General features: G+C 47.6%; 1 pseudogene; it reads left to right on the top strand.

Moving 5' to 3' along the window:
- Positions 1-4,512: 4,512 nt before the first annotated feature.
- Positions 4,513-18,223, top strand: LOC115401090 (max-binding protein MNT-like; annotated as a pseudogene).
- Positions 18,224-18,870: the final 647 nt, after the last annotated feature.

Consider the following 18,870-nt stretch of genomic DNA (forward strand, 5'->3'; position numbering starts at 1 on the left):
TTTCTGCTTAAAAGCTGGACTTTTTCATGTTTTTCCCAAGATGTGAACAGCCCTTAAATACAACTGCTGCCTCTGTTCAGCTGTGGGTTTTTCAGTGAATTTTATAATTCATCTGCCTTACACTGTCAATAAATGCAGTAAATCACATTTAAACTATTATGGTTGTATCCTTTGCGTGTTTGTTTTTATCATGATTTATTTGAAGAAAATTAAAAATATGAAATTAGATGGGGAAAAAAGGGACTCTTTACCTCCTGATTTTACTGCAACTGCATCCGGGTGAATTCTGTATTGCATGAATTTTTATTTTCAATGGTAAAAAAATATGATACGTCACTTATTTAAATAGATTTAAAGCTTTCAGTAGAATGAAAGATACAACAGACTATGTCACACTGCCATGCCTAGCGCCCTCTGCTGTCCAAAAATAACAATTACATAGAAAACAGCCCTGCAGCGACTTCATTTCTTTCTTGTTCAATTTTTCCCACCTTATTCGCAATCGTTACATTACTGGTTGTGTTTAGTACATTGGCAATCAGAGATAGCAATTCATCCTTGTCAAATTTAATGTTTCACTGTGAAACAAAAAAAAAAACAAACAAAAAAAACATGGTGATATATATATATATATATATATATATATATATATATATATATATATATATATATATATATATATATATATATATATATATATTTGTTTTTTTTAATTTTTTTTTTTTTAACGTATGTACTGATCTTAAATTAAAAAAAAAAAAACTGTAATCATGATTTCCAGACAAATACTGGGGCTCTGAGCAACAGTAGCTCATACAAACTGTGAAAAAAAATAAATTATTTAAAGACAGGGATCATTGTTGTTGTGCAAAACTCATGTCAACACAACTGTTCTTCCTCAATGTGAACTTTTCTTATGGCCCTTTAGGAACATTAGTAGCCCACCCCCGGACTAAAGTGTCAGTTTGATATAAAGAAAAGCTCACAAATGAGTTACTGTTACAGCTACACTAAACACACTGATCCAATGACAACATGGTTTTACTTTTTTTTTTAAATTTCACAACAAATTAAAACACACACACACACACCACACACACACACACACACACACACACACACACACACACACACACACACACACACACACACAGTCTCGTATTTCTATCCTCGTGGGGACCGTCCATTGACTCCCATTCATGTCTAGCCCCTAACCCTGACCCTTACCCTAACCCTAACCCACACCACAACAAAGCCTAACCCTAAAGAAATGTTTTTGCACTTTTACTTTTTTCAGTAACAACAACATGGTCAAGAAAACACTGTTTCTCCTACTTAGGACCGGAAAAAGGTCCCCACAAGGCACGTCGTTCCACGTTTTGCTATCCTTGTGGGGACATTTGGCCCCGACAAGGATAGAAATACAAGAACACACACACACACACACACACAGAGAGAGAGAGAGAGAGAAACAAGGCCACTGTACCACTTTTAAGAACAGTTCCTGCACAACATCACACACAATAATGTCCTCATATTAATCAGAAGTCTTCTAATGTCATTGAATGTGTCTCTCCTCCTGTTGTCCACCTGGTGGCAGCAACACCACGACTTTCCAACCTTCCTATTGCAACCTGAGGCCTTGCAGTCATTTTTCCACTGATAGGGAATCATCTCCTGGTTTTCATGACGGATTTCTGACTCACAAAACCTTTGTTTAAAGGTTTTGCGGCTGTGGCCAGAGTCAGCCTTGGTTTCATTTGGTACTGGATCAGAGAGAAAAGCTGTGATGCTGCACATAGTCTAAATGAAATGAAGTGAAAATACAACACACACATGCAAATGTCTGATGGAAACTTTCAGAAGAGCCTCTGGAGGAAAAAAGTTCAGAGCACCAAAGATTTTCATGAGATCAAAGCTACTCAAATTTAAATCTCTTTTAGGATGCTTCATGAATAATACAAATTATTTTTGAGTCATGTTTTCATTGAAAATATTCAAAGGAAGAAAGAAACAAAGAGCATTTCCATTAATGTTATTTTGTTTTGAGCCTACAACAAAGGTGAAGGATTTGACTTGATAAATTGGAGATTTTTTTTTTTTTAAGTTACACTTCATAATTGGATGCAAGAGGGATCAGGATCTCATGTCAAATCGGCAGATTTCAGAAATTTCTTAGATTCATTCCGCTTTTCATATCAATAATGTCATTTTACAATTAGTCATTCACCTTTTTTTTCTTTTCTTGCCATGATGGAAACTTTAATGTATAAAAACAATATTAATGATAAGTAGGCCAATAAAAATCAACTCTGTCTGAAATTGAATTGATCAAATTATTGCTTTATTTCAAACAAACAAAAAAAAAAAGAATGAATAATAATTGCATGCAGCGTAAAAGCTTAAAAAGAGGAACTCGAAAAAGGGAGGGTGAAACAAGCTTTTGAGGGTAACACTCTTCACTTCTGGTTCCAGCATAAGTGTCTGTTTGAAAGTGTGTTGCTTATCAGACTGAAGCCACTCTGGAGAGGCTGAGAGCTGCTCTGAGCTCTTCAAACAGCCTCTGTGTTTGTTCTCACGTTAAGCCCTTTAGTCGTCACTTCATCAGATCCTCTGTTTTACTGTGACACTTTGACTTTGTGCAGTTCAGACACTTCCTGGAGACCCCCCCCCCCCCCCCCCCTCAGACCCCCAGTCCAACTCCACACAGCTCCAACTCCACCGCAGAGCTGAGTGAATGGCAGGAAAACAGACCTAAATACCCACGGCCGCGTGCGTGCGTGCAGTCAGGCCCTCTGTTGTCACAGGCAGGAGCACACTTCCTGTACGCTCTGGGACGAGGTGGTCCTCGGTCCCGGCTGGACTTTGACTTCTCTGCTGTGAGTCATGTGAGAGAAAAACCCTGATATGTTATGAAGACACCTGAGAGAAATTAAATTCTATTAACTGGAGATTAACATCAACAACCAGGAAGCTGGAATACAGATTATCAAACATTTAGAAGTAAAATCTAGATACAATTCAAACAGAAGGAAGAAGATTTGGGCTAGGTTCACATTTTTTCTCATGAGATAAATATTCATATTGACAGAGTTCTTCCTGTGACCCACTTGGAAATTCTATTTTCCAGTTCTGCTTAAGAGTCTAATAGTGGTTCAGTGAGTTTATTTATGTGGGCTGAAGTTTGGTATTTAAACAACCAGTGCTTGTTGGGTCGGGGTCACACAATTTTCTCCAGAAATCAGCTTAAAAGCGTCCCGTTCCTGTCCTGCTTGTTGACATGTTGATCCAGAGTGGTTGCTAAGCCACAGATAGACAACAGTAAGCTGCTCACAGCCCTGGGGAACATTTACTGACACTCCCCCCCCCCAGACAAGAGGCTGGACTCAGGATTTAGAGCAGTCCAGCCGGAGGTTGCCACGTCTGTGAGACTAAACCTGCTCCACCATTAAGTTCAACATCCATCCAGCTCCTCAGGGCCTCAGGTGCATACATCGCAGGGAAAACGCAACAGGGATAGAAAACCACACACACTCACAGAACATGCACACTCCACACAGAACGGCCTGGTGACCTTCACGCTGTGAGCAACTGCTGCTCCAATCCTCCATGCTGCGCCTTGATAGGTTCAAGTGTTGCTATGTTACATGTTATATTCGACTTTGTATAGAGTCTTAATAGAACATCAACAACATCTGTGCAACAGTAATAAAAGCATTTTCCCCCCCAAATAGTTCATCAGAGTTTCATTAAAAAAGAAACCCACACACACAATATGATTTTGGAATTTCCCCAACTTCGTCAGTGGAATGAATAGTAATGAATCAGTCTTGACTCGAATGACATTCTCCACACAAAACCAGTCTTATCAGTCCTCCCTTCTTCATTTTTCCAGCAGGCACGGCGGTTGCAGTGGTTAGTGCTCTTGCCTCATGAGTTCAAATGCTGGCCAAAAATGTTGCGGTTTCCTCTGGATGGATGGATTGACTGATCATTCATGACTGAAGCGCCAGATGTTTCAATGGGTTTTGGTGAGATTCAGAAAATGAAACTAAGCTAACTTATCATCCTTCATTAAGCCCCTCAGTCATTTCCAGTTTTTCCACACTGAACCCAGAGGCAGAGGTGTAGCAGGTTGTTGCATTCGGGGGATGGCTGGGGGTCAAAGGTCATGTTCAGGGGCCCACAGTGGTGACCCTCAGCTGATTCAAACCTGCAACCTAAATCTTCTTCTCTAACCTCTCGGCCATGGGAGGGGATTTGTCTGTTTAATTTGTGTCCAGAATAGTTGTGTCGAAGCTTTAATACAGAGAAGACAATATAAGACCATGTTACGGGAAACCCTCGGACCTGGCAACCTCCCCTCCCCTCCCCTCCCCCCTCCCTCCACTGACACGCTCCGTGTTTTCCCTCCCTCTGTCACTCCGGGGGGAGGGAGCTGCGTGCCTGTGGGCGGGGACACACTCTGCGTGATTCACAAACCTTATTTGTTCCTACTACTTGGATGGAGCGCCATCTTGTTTGTAACTCTGGTACGTGAGTGGAGGAGCGGAGCGCCGAGGGGGGATCCTGTTACCCTGCTGCCGCTTCTCTCCGGGAATCTCTCCCTGAGCTCAGACAGGCTGCTGCCGTCGCTGGAGCTGCCGCCGCCCCCCTCCTCCTCCTCCTCTCTCTCTCTCTGCTCTGGATCTCCCTCTTTACCTGGACAGAAATGAGCATCGAAACGCTCCTGGAAGCTGCCAAGTTTCTGGAATGGCAAGCCCAGCAACAACAGAAAGCACGTGGTGAGTTTATGGTTTTTATTTCAGATGCGGATCGTGTCGCACGCGCTGTGAAAGGGCGATGCTTGATTTTTGACATTGCGTCGCTGTAACTTTGACAGGACTGTCGGAGTTTGTTTTTTTTTCTCCTTTACTTTCATATCGCTTTGCCGCGCTGTTGGCGAAACAGTGACTCTAAAAAGCCGCTGCAGTCAAACCTGCCGCAGAGACGGTCAGTGTGCACGCACACACACACACACACACACCGCCAAGCCTTCTGCATATAAAACAAACGCCACAGGGCAGAAGGACACGAAGGGCGGTGGCGCGCGGAATGCCAGGCGCGCTTTACATAATGACCCGACACCGTGCGCGTGCGATCAGATGTCTGCTGGCTGAGGGTCTCCGCTCCGCGGCCCTCGGGCCAGGCAGCCAGTCGGCCCATGCCGGGCCCGCGAGCCGACATGTTTCTGCCGTGTTTATCACGAAACAACAACAAACTCCGCAAGCCTCTCGTGGAGGGCATCGAGCGTCTGCCCGTGACGTGTTCAGGTAGACCACGCCCACCCGCAAGGTACAAGGCCGCGTGACTCCGCCCCTTTCGCCACGTGCGTGCTGGGTAACCCCTCCCAGAGATTGTTTATGAAGAGGATGAGTCACTACAGCCGCGAAGGTGGAAACAAATCTGCTCGTCGTGTATTTGTCAAGTCCAGTTTGTGAACTGAATCATCAAATGGAGGGAGAAATATTTAGATTTTTAAATTTTTCTACAATCATTGCAATCTTTTGTGGTGTTTAGTCATCAAATTAATAAATAAAATAAAAACAAAACAAGAATATCTCCCCTATCGAAGATTCTACAGTATATTTCAATAATTCAAGTGAAACTGAGTACTAATTATTTTTGTAACAGCTTTCTTAAAAACTCTAACCATTATTTTTATTTTTTTTTAAGTAAAAAAATCAATTCAAGGTTGCAGGAGTTGATCTCACCTGTCCATTTCAGGAAATTACTGATCAATGAATAACCACACACACATTAGCAGCATAAAGAGCAAGACCAGTTAATAGAAAACACTGAATGTTTGGACTGTGTAAATCAGGTAGCATGCACTTGTCCTGGAAGCATTTGGATAGCTGTTGTTGTTGCTGTGAGGTGAGAGGACTAACACCCTGCAGCCCTCTTTTCTCTAAATCCCTCTCTCTTCACAGATAATTTCAGATTTTTGCAGCTGTTTACCTTTCTTCTCCTTTTATAGGATGATGGACGAAGTAAAAACATTGACACTCTCTCTCAATGTTGGTGTACCAAAATGGTTCCAACACATTAGTCCCCTGCAGGGTATTTAGGGACACGAGCAGTCTGCGCTTTATCGCTGTGGCGGGAACAGACTTGTGCTCCTTTTGTGGGGTCAAGTGTCCTCAGTTACACTGTTACACACAGGAGACAGGTCACCTGACTGACATGCTGTCAGAAAACAAATCACAGACGCATGCCATATGTAACAAGCAACGTGAGGAACACTGCATTTAAAAAAAAAATCAATGTTCCCAAACTGCCCGATGTGAAATTGATTGATGACATTTAATAACGATAACTTTTATTTTTCTGTCCCCCATAAGACTTGAGTGCAAAGACCAGTTATGTGAGACATTATCACGTCAGAATAACCATATCTGCCACAATCTGCTGACTTTTGTCACATTTTACATCTGGACTTGAGATAAGACCATGAACCCGTGTGTACGGGTTCGTCTTTAAACATTACGATTCCACTGAAAATGAATATATTGTGTTATAATCGAACATTTTATACCAGAGGGCTTCGATTCTCCTAGCCGGAGAGGGGCGACACCACAGCACCACAGCAGTTGTAAACAAAACCTCCCCGTCCTTCAGACTCACTGCAGTGTGTAACCTTGCATCACCTTTTGAATGTGAGCGGCTATTTAGGTTTTCCCCCACTCCGAGCCCCCGCAACGGTTCAACCCTGGAGAGGACAAGATTCTGAAATGAACACCGCTTAATCAAGAAAGAAAAGTCTTCGGCTTTACAGATTCAGCTGGAGTTTCTCGGATCTTTACTGACGTTGTGGACTCAGATGCTCCGAGTGAGATCTCTTGCTAGTCTGCTTTCCAGCCTCTTGGTTTGCTGCATGGAGAGTCCCCTCCTCCTCCTCCTCTCCTCCTCTCCTCCTCCTCCCTGCTTCTGTAGAGCAGGTCACTGTGTTCGGAAAGTAGGCCATTGTTTCTCTGTGAGCTGTTGCAGTTATATAATGCGTACAGAAAACCAGCATGTTTTTGATGAGTTTCTCAGATTTTCTTTAAGAAAAGTGTCCACTGAGCGTGGAGCGTCTATTAAAGCCATCGCACACCAAAACTAAGAACATGCTGTTCTTTTTAGGTTCTCTGACATCAGGGAAGATTTTCAGTTCAACAACATTTTTGCTGGCAAAAAAAATCTTGTTTGAAAAAGTGAAACGGCAAATTATTTGATGTGATGCGCTTTAAGAAGAAAGTTGTGTTGTTACTGGAAGCAGGAAGAGTCTCCTCCTCACGTTGCAGCATATTTCTGTGTGAACAAAAGATAGACGGAGATACTTTCTATAACTTCCCTCCGGCAAACTCAAAGCCAGCTTTTCTGTTTTGTAAAACTCGAACCGGGTTTGAGCGAAGTTTGTGTTCAGGTTACAAAACGAGGCTGTAATGTTCCTGACCTTTGAACTCTTCCCTACAGGACAAACACTTTTACTCCTCTATTTGAGATTCATAACATACAAAGGAGGACAGAAAAGCAGTGTATCATCAGTTTAATTTTTTTTCTTCTCTTTTTTTAAATGAAAATGCCTGCAAAGAACAGATGACCGTTACTGTTTAGGAAATTGGAATTCTCTGTGCCATGTGTTTGCATTACGTTCCATCATCAACACCTTCGATAACTTCATTTCTGCAACGCCCAGATCTAATTGAGCTGGTTCCTCTGTGCGGCGCCGCGGCGCCCTGCTTTCCTTCGTAACGATGGTATTAACAACCACTTGTCGCTGACATTTCTAACTGAATATCACAGCTGCCATAGCAACTCCAGCCTCTCTCTGCTGCTTCCATACATCGGTACGCTGGTGCGGCAGTGTAAACGTGATCAGGCTGATCCTAATTCACACTCAGTGCTTTTCTAAAGATGTCTTTTTATTTACAGACTCAACAGACTGATCTACCTAATTGATTCATTTGATTTGTTGACACACTTTGAGGTTGTTTTTCCTGAAACGTGTGTCTTGGTGTGAGAGAGCCTTCCTGGCTTTGTCAGCAGGAAAGTAGAGCTGCTGTGCAACACAGCTCCTCTTCATAAATTAGTAATATTCATTAACTGTGACCCATGTTGTGTTATTGCAATATGTATTACCAATAGAGAAACAATTACTTTGTTTTGCAGAAGTTTTTAAAAAGGAAGAAGTATTTCAAATATTAAGAAGTCTGGTTTTAGATTCCTCCATTGCTGAATATCTTGACTTTGTCGCTCGTGTTTTCTCTAAAAGAAACTGACAGACCTTCCTGTTTTGCAGAGGGAACTGATGGCTTTGTTCAACTCTTGTTTCTCCCACAGAAGATGAGTTAAAGGAGAGTCTGCGTCTGCAGCAGCTGACTGAACAGAGGTTTTCTGATGTCAGCTACAACTCCATCGCCCCGGTCAGCCATGTCTCCAAAGCGTTCCGAGCAGAGGAGCTCCACGCGGAGAGCTGTCCGGCGCCCGTGCCTCCTTCCCTGAAGCCCCCCTCCATGCCCGTGGCCGTCGTCCCCGTCCCCGTGGTCACCCCCAACCCCACGGGCTCGCCCACGCTGCCCGTCGCCACGCTCTCCCCGCCGGCGGCTCCTCCTGTGAGTTCGCCCAAGAGCGAGCCTCACTCCCCTCAGGAGCAGAGCGCCGCGGCCCTGCTGTTCCTGCCCCAAGCCAGACCGGACCGCCCGGCCGCCCGCGATCACAAGCAGCCGACGCAGAACCACCAGCAGCAGCAGCAGCAGCAGCAGCAGCAGCATCACACCCAGCTCATCGCTCCGGCCGGCGGCGTTCCGGTTCCGGCAGCAGACGCCGCCGCAGCACGCCGTTCAGCGCTACCCCCGGCTCCATCGTTTCGCCCCCGCTGCAGCCCACCCGGCTGTCCGCGCCGCAGGGCAGCCCCGTCGGCCGGGGGAGTCCGCCCGACGACGGCCGGCAGCTCGACGGCAAGAAGAGGCCTGGAGGGTGAGTCTGAACGGCCACACCGTGTTACTGCAGATCAACCAATCAAGATCAATCAAGCTTTCCTTTAATTTACTGACAGATTTTATTCTCTTAAGCTGTAGATCTGTCTTGTGGCTTGAATAGGAAACATCTCATTTTTTAAAAACATTACTTTGTCTTTGATGTTGATGCTTCTTGTTGCGTCGCCTTCAGAGATGAAATCCTGACAACGTGCTCCTCTTGTGTTCCTGCAGTGGCCGGAACAAGAGAAGTGCACAACAAGCTTGAGAAGCACAGGTGGGATCAGCGTGTAGTGAAGTCTGAAGTTTTAATCCAAGAGGCCACTTGTTTTTTATGTCCAGTGATTACTTTACCGCATGGATCCATGATTTTCTGCTGTCTCAGTCTCCCTCCGTGTCTGGTTCCAGACGGGCGCACCTAGAGGAGTGCTTGAGACGCTGAAGAAGAACATCCCCACATCGACGAGAGAAAACCTCCAACCTCGAGCGTGGCTGAGGAGCGCGCTCAGATACATTCAGGTGAGCTCTTTTGCTCTCAGTTGTCACCTCTGACCTCGCTTGTTGAATTTAAAGTTTTTGCACATTTCCTGAGAGCTCCGTTGGCTCGGTGGATGTTGACTAAATAATTCCTTCGCTGTAAGGAGCTCTTGATTCGATTTTCACAGCAGTTTAATTATCTTGCATTGTTCTGGCGTCACGGTTGGAAGACAGTTGCACCACATTCATCCACTGTCAGCGCCACTGCCAAAAGTTGTAATTATACTTGACGAACGTTGTGGGTGAATGTGTACGGAGTGTTGTGCAACTCCAGAGCGATAATCCAACGCTGGTACACAAAGTACCGATTCAGTGAGAAGTCTTCGTTCGTCTGTTTTCCTCACATCTCCGTGTCTTCATTTCAAAAGCAAGCTGAAGTCTTTCGATTGTCCTCTTGTGTGTGTGTTTTTTTAAAAACTCGTGTAATTATCACCACGCAAGAATGAAGCTTCCCTTCTCACGTTTCTGCGTCACAATAGAAGCTGCGGCACCAAGGACAGTCACGTCCTTCCCATTGTCAGTATACTGAGAAAAACTAGCATGGAGTTGGAGTAAATGAAAGAAAACACACAAACACTGTTGGACTGCGGCGTCGCCGCCTGTCAGTCGGAAGCGGTCCATCATTCAGAGGACTGAAGCATTGTCGCTGCAGAGGAGGATGTTTTGAATGCCGGCCAGTAGTGGTTGAAGCACGGAGGAAGAGCCGCGCCGTGTTTGTTACCTGTGGCGCTACCTGCTCGCGCGAGGGCGTGACGCTTTAAAAACAAGCCCAGGGAACAGAGCGTGACTTCAGGTTGGTTCCGGGTGGAAATCTCCCGGTCAGAGACAGTAAATGTCAACCCACCAATAAAAGGAACAGCTTGAACATCTCTTGAACAAACATGCTATAAACCAGTGACCTCTCTCCACCCAGAGTGATCGTGTTTTAGACCTCAGCTCATTTGTTATATTGTAAACTGTAATATTGATTTATGGTTGTTGAATTTTAAAATAAGGAACACTGTAGTAACTAGTACATCGACATGAAGCTCTGTTTCTCTGTTTTCTAGCAGTTTAGGGATTGATAATATAAGGATTAGTATCAGTGGGACAGTGACTGTCGGGTTTTCCTAAAGATCTTTTCCTGTTAGTTCAGCCAGAAGGGACAGGAGGCGTGTCTGTTGTTCCAAACAATAAACAATTGTAATTACAGCAGAAGGAAATCTGACTTTCCTCTAAACATGAAGACTGATGTTCTAAAATTAGATGTGGATATTTCACACTGTCGTTCAGGCTGTCGGAGGCCTGATGTGATCGAACTGCTTCGATAAACATCCTACTTCTCATCCACTGCTCGCACGGCGGATTCAGCTCCGTTCGGCTTTTCCCTGAATTCTTGGCCTGTTTTGCCGCGGCGCCTGGGTCCCGCCGTAACCTCTGAGGTTTCCTCATTTGCACCGTAGTGAAGCGTGCAGCGTGTGGACTGGCAGCCTGCCCACGGCGAGAGGATCCTGCTGGAGCAAAGGTCCTCCGCTGGCCTGGTTTAACGCTTCCAGACAGCGATTATGCTTCTGTTACGTACTTGTTGAGTTTATTGACCGACCGGCGAGGCCGCGGTGGCGAACCTCAGCGAAGTCAAGGAATCAGCCTTGCTTTTCGCTGTGTTCCTCCTCACGGAGCTCGTTCAGATCGACCCGTGGCGATACTGACAGGAGCGCCGCGTCGCCGCTCTGATCCTCTGGGAAGCAGGGTTTTGGTCTGCTGGTGTCTGTGCGTGGATAGTGAGGAAATCTAGGACAGCGTGGGAGTGCAGCTCGTCACCCCCCCCAACCCCCCCCACGAGCCTCTCTGTGATTAAGCAACACTTTGTGTGTGTGTGTGTGTGTGTGTGTGTGTGTGTGTGTGTGTGTGTGTGTGTGTGTGTGTGTGTGTGTGTGTGTGTTCGACTGGCTGACTGACCTGCCCGGCGTCCCTCCTATCAACAGCTGAGCTGGACCAGGGCTAAATTTAAAGCAGGTGGAGCGAGGAAGACTTTTATAACAGACGCTGCTTCATCCCGAAATGTCCTGTTGTGAATAGAGGGGAATTGTAACTCTGAGTTTCTGGCCACCGCAACTTTACTGCCTCTTAAGTTTCATTGTGTACCTTTTTTTTTTTTTTTTTGTCATTGTTGTGTTCAGTGTGTGTGTGGTGTGTGTGTGTGTGTGTGTGTGTGGTGTGTGTGGTGTGGTTTAAAGAAGAGAAACCAGGATGTTCAGCCAGTGTTTTTCTTTTCTTTTTTTTTTTCTAAAGAAAAGCCATACACGTGCCGGTACGGGCACCGTAACATGGGAGGTGCGTGCGGCCTGCCTGCAACCACCCCTGAGCCTCTGCCCCCCCCCCCCCCCGCCCCGCCCTGTCCTCGCCTCCTCTGGCTGACAGACACAAAAACACTTAGCTAAAAGGCTTTTGGCTCTGCATCACATTCCCTGTCGTTTGTCACGCAGAGTTCTAGAATAAAGCGAAAGTGTGGGAAAACTGCTGCCCGGTATCATCCCACTTCTACGGAAATTCAGACTTTATAACAGCTTTGAAACCCAATTCCATTTTCTCCTTTTACTTTTTTTTTTTTTTTTTCCAATTTCAACTGATTCACAATTGCAGTTGATTTTTTTTCCAGTGATTTCCCGTTTATGGAGCCAGATCTGAGCTTGAGCTTCTCCCTTTTTGCTGTGCTTCATTATGCTACCGTGCCTGTGAGCCTGCCGTGCCCTGCAGCTCCTCCTCCTCCTCCTCCTCCTCCTCCTCCTCCTCCTCCTGCCTCTCTGAGCTTTTAAGGGCCACATGAGCTGCGAGCACATGGCTAGCCGGAGCCGCGTGACGTCACCCCCCCGTGCTGGTGCCTCCTCCCAGCCCTGCAACAGGCAGGACTCGCTGTACCAGCGGGCTTAGCTGCATGCAGTGGGGAGGGAGCGTGGAGCGGTAAACACACGGCTCAGTTTCCTCCGCTTCGGTTTCCACTCTGAGCTGACCGATCCTGTTCCTCCACTGCCTCCTGGGAGACGTCGAAAAGCCCCAGTAGCGCGGGATGCATTAGGTGTCATTTGTTTGGCTAATGCCAGCGAGCTGTAATGACTTACAGCCTTTTGAAGCTTGTCTTTAAAACACGGCTGCAGTGACGCCGTTTGACAGTTTTATATTGACGGAGTTTTGAGCTTCAGGAAAACCTGATACAGCAGAGTTCAGGGCTTTGAAGTTGGACTTACACTGACAAAACCAGCATTACACTTCCGCCTGTGGTTATTAGTAGATATTACAAAAGTGAAAGCCACCATCCTGCCCTGCTGTCTTACATGAACAGCAGTTCATTCCACTTAATTCTTTACCAGGTACAGGTAATTAGGCCACCGCTGATGCAAGCTTGCAAACCACAATGCTGTGCAGAAGTAGGTATTTGTGTTTCCCTGCAGACAGACCTTTTATTGTTGAACCCCCCCCCCAACGTGACCGCCTCTGTTCCAGCTTGAAGGCACAGTGAGACAAGCTACGGCACTGTCACAAGACCTTGTGATCAGCATGTCTGCAACGTGGCCTTGGAGCTCCTGGCCCTTTAAGACAAGCCAGCCTTGTGCTTGTGTGTTCCTGGCTGCTGCAGAAGTGAGTCAGTCGGTACAGCTTGTATCGCTCTCTTTCAATCCCCCGCTATCTGTCGCCCCCCCCCTCCCTCCTCCTGTTGTGGCCTCTCTGTCGGGCCATGTGCTCGGCACTCGCATTGCCTGTGACGGCGCTTGAGCATTGTTTACCTTGCATGTGCACGAACACACCCACACGCGCACACACACACACACACGGCCGCCTATCTCTGCGCTGATCTAGATTTTCGCGCACACTGGAGGCGAGGCTCACGGAGGCGCAGCCATGTGAGAGGAATCAAAAGGTGCTGGGCGCCCCTGTGTCCTGTCAACTCTGATGACACGATTAACGCGCCGTGGAAGTCACGCGGGATCCATCTGCCTGCTGTCTCCAGTTGTCAGGGTCCAGCGCGGTTAATCTCCAGCGCGCCGTTTCTCGTCGGAGCCACGATCCGAGGGACGGACGCGGCGTGGGTCGCTCCCGCCGCCGCCGCCGCCGGAGAGAGGAGAGTTCAGTGGGTCTGTGTGTTTGTGGAGCACTTCTTCTCTCGCTCATTTTCTCTGCATGAGTCATGAGTAGTGGCGCTGGGCGAAACAAAGGCAGCCAGACTTCGCTGCCTGCGTGTCACCAGATGTTTTCACGTCGGTTGAGTTTTACGGCACATGAAGGCGTACGGTTTTAGAATTAGGAGGGAACCTTGGGAGGCTTTCAGCTGTTTCCCTGACAACCAGAGGAGGGGGGGTCGCTTCAGTACATCATGTTTTGTGGCCAGAATCGAACGAGGACGTCCTCAGCTGACTGAGACCTGATGGAGGGTGAGGGAGGTTTTCACCTCTCTGTCCTCAGGGAACATGTTATTCAATAAGGTCTGCAGCATAATGTGCACAAAAGAAATGAATTACAAACAACAGCGAGTGTCCACAGCACATTTTCAGGACTCATCCATCATTTCTCACTGCTTAGACTGCCGCTGTCACTTAAAACAAGAAAATCATTTCAAATAATTTTAAGTCGGCTGAATTTGTTTGAACATGAAGGAAGCTGGAAAACAGCGGCGCACTCACAGAGAGAACATGCAAAACCCTCACAGAAAACACACCAACCCCCAAATCGGACTTGAACCAGAGGCGGTGCTACTGCAGGGCAGGAACTTTAACCACTGAACCGCTGTGACTCAACAGTTACGTGTTTGTTCCAGGAAAGTTTGAGGCTCACCAGAAGCACACAACCCTGATCTGAACCGTACGAGCAGCGAGATGTGTGTGTGTCACTCTCACTTTGACAGCACTGATGCCGTTTTGGTTCCGACTCATCGTTTGTAGTATTTAAAACTAACAATAGATTGTTGTAGCGACATCGAAACTCCTTCCAAAACCACAAAAATACATCCATATGAAGTGTTTTAGCCGGTTGAGACACGCAGCTCTCCTTCCGACACACCCAGCTGGAAGCAGCAAGAGCCCAGACCAACTTGGCCACTGCATTTCTAATCCGGATCAGGGCTGGAGACAGGTGCTGCCTCGCTCGGGGGCCCGCCTGTTGTCCCCTTTGCTATTCATGTCCGTGTGCGCCGTACTGTAGTCGCACATGCACACAAAACAACGACAGAAATGGCCACACACACACACCGTACAGTAAGTAGGCCAGGAGCAACACACAACATGTCTTGTCTCACACATGCAGGTGCTCTTTTCCAATCCTACACACACACGTACACACTACAGCACTGGTGGTGTGACCACAAACAGGAAGTCCACCCTTTGGAAATCCAGCTTTATGATGCTGAGTCACACGGGCTTCTCACACCATCATTTCCTGCATCTCTCGAGCTTGCATATCTCGAGAGCATGAGCTATTTGAACCATCATGTCGTAATATCGCGTGTCTGATTTTCCACCCCCCCCCCCCCCCCCCCCCCCCCCCCCACAATAAAACTACGTCCGCCGTGTTATCAGCGTATGAGCGGTTTCTGTCTGTGCGGCACATTCTTTTCTCCAACTCCAAACTTTTCCACTTGTTGCCGTGCACGCGGAAGTCCAGCTCGCTTTGTTTGGTTGAGTGGAGCGTCAGCTGATCAGGAGAAAATTAGGTCAGAGAGTCATTCCCAGCAGGCCCCTCCCACTCTCCAGCGGCTCCGCCCTCCGTCCCTCATGCTGCACTCCCTCCATTCTTCTGGTCTGTGCGCCGCCGCCGCCGCCGCCGGACTCACATTCTTTTGTTTTTCCGTCACATTTCTTTCCCTTGGATGAATTCTGCTGGGTGATTCGTTTAGAATTAAAAAGTTTAATTAAAACGTTAAGTAGCAGCTGTGAAGTGCCATAAAACAACATCATGAATAGTTTGAATTAAAGAGGGAATTAGAAATTAAACAACTTAAATTGAAAATATTTAATGGAATAAAACTTTAATTTATGCAAGACTGGAAAAGTTGAATAAGTGTGCATTTAAATATTTCATAATAAATGTCATGAATTGGTGAACTTCATCAGTTCAGACATTGTTTTGAAATATAGCTTTGAATAAAGTGTGTTTACAGGTTTAAACTTCCGGTATCAGAGTAGAGGTTTAACCGTACATGTCTGTGAGTTTCATTATTTTCCACTTTGTCTTTTCAGACGTTAAAACGCAAAGAGAAGGAGTACGAGCACGACATGGAGCGACTGGCCCGGGAGAAGATCGCCACGCAGCAGCGGCTGGACGAGCTGAAGAACGAGCTGAGCCAGTGGATGGACGTGGACGGCGAGATCGACCGCGTCGTCCGGCAGGCCACGCAGCCCGAGGAGGATCAGGCCTCCACCTCCACGGCCTCCGGTCGGCCCGCCGCCGCCTCCCGCCACGTCCGCCTTCAAGTCGCCGTCGTGTGAAATGACGCTCATGCTTGTTTTCCTGTTGCAGAAGGCGAAGACAACATGGACGAGGACGTAGAAGAAGAGCCGGCGTCCAGAGCGCCGGCCGCCATGCCCGGCGTGCCGCAGAGCGCGAAACCCGAGCTGCTGCAGACGGCGCCGCCCGCCCAGGCCCCGACGCTGACGCCCATCACCACGGCGACCTCCTTCATCACCCAGCACATCTCCATCCAGCAGAAGGCCCCCCAGGCCCAGCCGGCGCCGGCGCCGTCGGTGCTCGTGGCCGCCGCGCCGGCCGCGCCCGCCCCTCCCCCGCAGCCCCTCGTCCCCGGCCACACCAAGCTGGTGACCGCGCCCAGCCTGCACCCCACCGTCATCGCCCACGCCTCGGTGTCCCACCCATCCGTCATCCAGGCGGTCAACCACGTCATCCAGGGCGGGGCTCCCAAACACATCGCCCACCTGGCCCCCTCCCCCGCCGCTGCCGCCGCCGGGCCCGTGCACCAGCCCATCGGCCACATCACCGTGCACCCGGTGGCCCACCTGGGCCAGCATCTCCCCGCCCTCTACCCCCAGCCGGTGGCCGTGACGCAGCACATCACCCACACGCTGAACCACGCCCACCCGCAGGTCAACGGGGCGGCGGTGCCGCAGGCCGCCGCCGCCATCGTCACCAAGAGCGCCCAGATGATGGCGCATCATCCGCAGCTCGTCGGTCAGACGGTCCTGAACCCCGTCGCCATGGTGACCATGCCCTCCTTTCCCATCAGCACCCTGAAGCTGGCCTGAGCTCCGCCCACCGGACCGCCGGGCGTCGTACGGAGACGCTCCGCCGGAGGGGGAACCGTCCGGCCTCAGAACGGGCTGCGAGCGAGCTCCAGGGCCGGGGCGGGGAGCTGCTGGAGGACCTCAGCCTTCTGCTGAAAATTCACTGTCACGTGACGTGAAGTCGGGAACATTTCAAGACCTCCTGTTAACGCCAGGCTGCCGCAGTGCAGCGTCGGCACGCCGCGCGTCGTCGGCCTTCGTCGCCGGGTGTGTTGTGATGCACAGTGACCGGAACTCGGCAGCTCCGGCTCGCGCTGAAGGAACAGACGACGTTCCACGCAGGCCGAAAGTCCAGCAGTGAGTCTCTGATGAGCTCCATCACCAGCACGTCACTCACTGTGATCAGAGACTCCTCCTCCTCAGCGGGAGCACGTGCTGCAGGGCTGGAGCTGAAGACCGGACTGAACTCCCCTCACACAGACCAGTCCTCGGTGACTGCGCACGCAGCAGGAGCTCCTCCTATTGGCCGTTTGTGTTCACTGGCGAACAGAAGCCTTTGTGGAGAAGCGATGCTGCTCAGTCTGTCGCTCATACACCGGATGAATGTGCAGTTTTATCAGCGTCTGGCTCCTTTATGAATTAAGAGACAATCAGATTGTGACTTATCTTTATGCCCTTTCAGCCACTTAGTGTTGCAGAAAGTTTTGACTTTCCACAGATCTTTTGGCCCACTGGGAGCTCGTTGGGGCTCTTCATGGCAGAGATCTTTACTGACGGCAACGTGACTGACTCGGAGAGCTTCGTGTGGAGATTGTGCTCGTCTGGACGATGTAGTAAAATGTGTTTCCATCGTGAATCGCAGTACAGATGGCTGCAAACTGCAGCCGTGTTTTCCGCTTGTCAACTTTCTGATCCGAAGCAGCGTCACCGATAAATCGTCGTGGGGATCCGTTCTGAGCGAGTTCGCTGTGAACGGTCCCTCCCGGAGCTCGCACTGTGAAAACCTGCGCCGCAGCACCAAGGACAGCTCCAGCCGCGCTGCCTTCACTGAATGTACCGATCATGACAGGATGTGCAGTGGCAAACCTTTTTTTTTTGCTATGCTTTTACTTTATTAAAGTGTAACGTTCAAAACAATTTTCTATTTTAAAAGAAAAAGTGTTGCTTGTTTGAGCTGTATCTCTTTATTTTAACCCTTTTTTTTTTTTTCTTTCTGGGACCATATACAAGAGGCTGATGTCAACACAGATGTTTTAATTTTATATCACATTTGGCCACTCTGTAAAATCTTTTGCCCTTATTTTATTTTCTTGTGGTTTAGTATTTCAGTTTTGAAGAACCAGTTTACTGAAAAAAATGATCAACCCTTTACCCCCCCCCTCTAAAATTTTTAAGCATATGATTGTAAAAAAAAAAAAAAGCTGTATTTTCACATCATTTTCCACCAAAACAAAATGTATGAGAATTACAGGGACACAGAAACTTGAAGAAGCAACAATACTTGTGTGTTTTCCCTATGGTGAAAGTCTAAGTTGTACATTGCCTGTAAATGTTGGGCTGTATTTGATCTAAATGTATCATGTAAAAAAAACCTGGGGGGATATGTAAAAAATCAAAAATTTATTAAAAAATAAAACTTAATAAATGGTATTATGTTTACAAATGTCTATTTGTCTATTTCATTCAAAGAAAATGGTAATGACAGCTTGTCTTAAACAAGAGTAAAAGAACAGAAGTTGCAAGGGAAAGTTGACTCAAACTAAAACAATTTTATCATCTTTGAATGTTGAAGTGTTTTTTGTTCAAATTCAAAAGTGGGAAGCCATTAAGGGATAAGGGAGTTATTTAATGAAATGTTCAGACAGTGCTTCAGTTGTAAACACTTGTTTACTGCATTTCAAACATAATTCCGTTATTTACAAATCCATCAATTCATTTAAGGAGTGAAGAAAATCATTTTAAGTTTATCATTAATTGACTATTTCAGGATTCCAGTTTTCTCTTCGACTCTGGACTGCCTGCAGGGGAGTAGTGACGGGTTCAAGGTGTGTCCCTGCTCTCTGTCAGCTGGGAGGATGAGGAAGATGAAGCATTAAAGAAGATGGACGGACAGATTAATGGCTCTTATC

The sequence above is a fragment of the Salarias fasciatus genome, chromosome 14, assembly GCF_902148845.1.
Source record: "Salarias fasciatus chromosome 14, fSalaFa1.1, whole genome shotgun sequence".
Classification (NCBI taxonomy): domain Eukaryota; kingdom Metazoa; phylum Chordata; class Actinopteri; order Blenniiformes; family Blenniidae; genus Salarias; species Salarias fasciatus.